Below are 4,855 nucleotides of genomic sequence, written 5' to 3' on the forward strand. Positions count from 1 at the left end.
TTCCATTACATTCATATACCACAATTTGTTTAGCCATTCCCCAGTAGATGGGCTCCTCCCTAATTTCCATGTTTGGGCTAGTATGAAAAGAACTACTGTTTGGGGCAGCTAGGTGGCACAGTGGATAGAGCACCGGCCCTGGAGTCAGGAGGACCTGAGTTCAAATCCAGCCTCAGACACTTAACACTTACTAGCTGTGGGGGCAGCTAGGTGGCGCAGTGGATAAAGCACCGGCCCTGGATTCAGGAGTATCTGAGTTCAAATTTGACTTCAGACACTTGACACTTACTAGCTGTGTGACCCTGGGCAAGTCACTTAACCCTCATTGCCCTGAAAAAAAAAACCAACAACAAAAACAACAACAAAAAAACCAAAAGGGGGCAGCTAGGTGGCGCAGTGGATAGAAAAAACAAGCAACTTACTAGCTGTGTGACCCTGGGCAAGTCACTTAACCCCAGTTGCCTCACCAAAAAAAAAAAAAAGAACTACCGTAAATAATTTAGAACATGTAGGTGTTTTCCCTTAGATCTCTTTGGGGCATAGATCTAGTAGTGGTATCACTGAATCAAGGAAAATGCAGTTTTTAGTAACTTTTGGGGCAGAGTTCCAAAGTGCTTTCCAGAATGGCTGGACCACTTCATAACTTCTTCAACAGTGTAAGTTTTCCCCAGATCCCCTTCATTTGCCACATCTTCATCCATATAACTTCCACTCACTTTGAGTGTGACCCATACTGACTTTTCACTCTTCTTTCTATCCATGAGCTCATGGAGGAAGAGGTTACAGGGGAAGTGAGTTCGGGAGGATAAGACATGCTCAAGGATAAAATTCTGAAGCTACAAAGGGAAATGATTCCACTGAGGAGGGAAAATGGGGCGGTCCCTTTAGAACAGGGAACTCATCAGCCAACGTAGATCAAAAAGCTCCAATGATGCAGAGGTCAGGTAACAGAAGATGAATAGGTGATTATGATACTGTAAAAAAAAAAGAGCTCAGAATTAGCTCATAAGGAAGGGAAGGGAAAAGGGTTGCTTTTCTGTCAGCTAGAAAAAGAAGGAACAGTGGAGAGAAAGTGACATAGGGATGGATTTAATTGATCAAATTGACAAAACTCAGTGACTCAGTTTCCCAAGTTTCATTTGAAGACTGGTGGCCACAGGGAGAAGTACCCAAAGGAGATAGGTGTCTCGAATAGGGAGATGAAAATGGTTATAGTTATAGTGAGAAAAAAGTAGGTTATCTCCTCATTATCTTGATCTGCTCCTTAGGGAGATTCATATCCTAATTTGGAATTCCTGGGATCCTAAGACGTCTTCCAAGGCGAGTACCTTTTCCCCTAGGGGTGTGTTTTTGGGGTTTAAACGTCTTAAAGTGAACCTAAGGACACGTTTGGTCCTTTTGCGCGCATTCATAAAGACATGCTTAAACTTGTCAGAACCAGAGGGTCTCTCCGTTTATGATATCTCTTTACTTTAGGATCTCATTTCTAGGTACAGTTTCTGTTCCCTGTCATCCAGGAATATTAATGGCTGTTAATGGTTAATGGTCCCTGGTTACTTTCCCTAAGCTCCTGTTGATAGTGTTGATTGATAGGGACTCAAATCCTCCGGGTTACTGTACTGTTGATAAAATCTCAAACCTTAGTTTCTCTATTAACCCTTTTAGCTACTGTTGATTAGAGTCCAGGTCTTAAGTTATTTGTTAACCCTTTTTAGCCTCCTCCATCAAAAGGGGATTTGCTTGGGGCAGATGATGGGACAGTGATAACTGACAACACAGAGAAAGCAGAGCTGCTGAAATCTTCTGTTTCTGTTTTCTGCAAAGGAGAATGACCATTATGCTGGAAACAACAGAACAAAAGTGACTAACAGGGAACTGATATCAGAAATCATGAAGAGAGCCCTTAGCCAGCCTTGATGAATTCAGTCACCTGGTCTGCTGAATTATATCCTTAAGTGTTTAGAAAACTGACAGAAGTGATGGCTGAGTCAAGGTGAGTGACATTTGAAAGATCATGGAAAAGGAGAGAGTGGCACAAGTTGGGAGAAGGGCAGATTCCCTGATTAAAAAAAAAAATTTTTTTTGCAGAGCAATGAGGGTTAAGTGACTTGCCCAGGGCCACACAACTAGTGTCAAGTGTCTGAGGCCGGATTTGAACTCAGGTCCTCCTGAATCCAGGGCCAGTGCTTTATCCACTGTGCTACCTAGCTGACCCCCTGATTTTTTTAAAAAAGAGAACAGAACCAACCAAATATAGACCAAAGAGTTTAACTTTCATTCTTTGAATTATTAATAACCGATATCTTGGGGAGATCCAGTGCTCTCCCCTTCTTTCAAAGTCCTTTCTTATCGCCCCTCCCCCAAGGTCCAATTCTTCTTGAAAATAAGATTACAATAAATCTCTCTTTCTCTCTCTCTCTCTCTTTTTTGCAGGGCAATGAGGGTTAAGTGACTTGCCCAGGGTCATACAGCTAGTATGTGTCAAGTGCCTGAGGCCAGATTTGAACTCAGGTCCTCCTGAATTCAGGATCAGCACTTTATCCACTGCACCACCTAGCTGCCCCCTTACATTAAATCTCTTCATCTCGGTCAGGCCCATCCAACCTAGCAAGGAATTTAATCTAGGGTGAAGAAGCTCATTGTGTTCTATTTAAGCTTGGGTGGAGACAGATTTCTTTTTGTCTAGATAGGAAGGCCTCTCTGTCCAGGGAGGGGGTTACTCAGTCCAGCCATTGAAAAGTGTATCCTTTCTTGCTCCAATAGTCTTTGACCCTGTGATCAGCATGGATTGGCCTTCCATGGAGGATTCAGAGTTGGTTAGATGGTCAGAGTGAAAGGGTAGAGTTGTTAAGGTTTCAATGTCAATGTATCAGGAGGTCTCCAATGGAGGACCCCAGGGAGCTGTGCTTGACCCTGTGCTGTTTGACATTTTTTTTTTTTGTGAGGCAATTGGGGTTAAGTGACTTGCCCAGGGTCACACAGCTAGTAAGTGTCAAATGTCTGAGGCCGGATTTGACTCCAGAGCCAGTGCTCTATCCACTGTGCCACCTAGCTGCCCCTGTTTGACATTTTTTAAACAATCAGAGTCTTGAATAAAGGAGTAAATGGCATGCTCATCAGGTTTGCAGATGACACCTGCAACTAACACACTGGATGACAGAGCCAGGATCCAAAAGATAGGCAGGAGAATTAGACAGAATATGCCTCTGATGAAACTTATCAGAGAACAATGTAAAGTTTGACATTAAGGTACCCCCCCCAAAAAATAACCTTACAAATATAAGATAGGGAAGGGTGCAACTATTCAGTAGTTATTCTGAAAAAGATCTGGTGGTTTCATTGGACCACCAACTCAATATGAGTCAACAGTGGGATGCAGCAGCAAAAAAGCTAATGCAATCTTGGGTCACATTAAGGGACACAACTTCCCATAATAGGGAGGTGACAGGATCAAATGAGATGAGATTTGTCAAGGGCTTAGCAGAGTGCTTGGCACATAGTAAGCAATATATCATCGTTAGCTATTATTCTTCTTCTTATTAGTCCTCTTCTGAAATATTGTGTTCACTTAAGAGCACGGTTTAAGGACATTGATAAATTGGAGAGCGTCCAGAGGATGGGGGGTGGTGGTGAGGGGCAACCATGTCTTCAGGTGTCTTGAGGGATTCGACTTGTTCTGCCAGGGTCAAGGCTGGTTGTCAAGAAGTGCTTCCTCCCAACGAGAGCTGTCCACAGGCAGAGCCCGGGTGATCCCTGTGAGGCATGAACTAGTGGAGATTCTTTCAAATTCTGTGATTCTGTGATGTGGTCCACTACAAATTTAGGTTGTCCTGTCTTCACTGGGCTTTTGCTGCTTCATGACAAAAATCCTCTTATGCTTCTGTGATTGGTTCTTTTTTTTTTTTTTGAGGGGCAATGAGGGTTAAGTGACTTGCCCAGGGTCGCACAGCTAGTGTCAAGTGTCTGAGACCAGATTTGAACTCAGGTCCTCCTGAATCCAGGGCCGGTGCTTTATCCACTGTGTCACCTAGCTGCCCCTGTGATTGGTTCTTTATTGCGTTTCCCACAAAGACTGCTAGAAGCCTCATCTCTCTCTCTCTCTCTCTCAGGGCAATGAGGGTTAAGAGGAAACCTCATCTCTTAAGTCACTTATACCTGCCCCTATCCCATCCTTCTCAGCAGAAAAACTAGCTTCTTCCTTCTATGAAAAATTGGAGGATTTAATCTGTCCCAAACTCCCCTTTCTCCTCAGTTCTACATTTTAAGTCACATCAGCTACAACCCATTGGTTTTTTTTTCCCTCTTTTTCTGGGCAATGAGGGTTAAATGATTTGTCCAGGGTCACCCAGCTAATAAATGTCAAGTGTCTGAGGCTGGATTTGAACTCAGGTCCTCCTGAATCCAGGGCTGGTGCTGCGCCACCCAGCTGCCCCCTTACAACCCGTTGTTTTGATCCAGTCTCAGAGGATAAGGTGACCCTTTTCCTCACCAACTACAGCTCCTTTATTTGGGCCCTTAGGTCTATCCCCCCTCCTAGTTTCCTCTAAATGCCTGCTCCTTCAATCATCCCCTCTCTCTCACCCTGATTTTCAACATCTCCTTATCTATTGGCTCCTTCCCTGTTGCCTATAAATATGCTTAGATCTCTTCCATTCTTATTTAAAAAAAATTCACTTGACCCTACAACTCCCTCAAGGTATGATCCTAAATCTCTTCTACCTGTTTCAGCCTAACTTCTGCATCAAGAGAAGGACAACTTCCAGGAATAGGAGGGCAGTAGGACCCCCGAAATCTACCCTCATTAAACCTCAACAGGAATATTGTGTTCTGGTCAGTATAGCAAGGAAATGGACAA

This window comes from Dromiciops gliroides, chromosome 3, assembly GCF_019393635.1.
Source record: "Dromiciops gliroides isolate mDroGli1 chromosome 3, mDroGli1.pri, whole genome shotgun sequence".
NCBI lineage: Eukaryota > Metazoa > Chordata > Mammalia > Microbiotheria > Microbiotheriidae > Dromiciops > Dromiciops gliroides.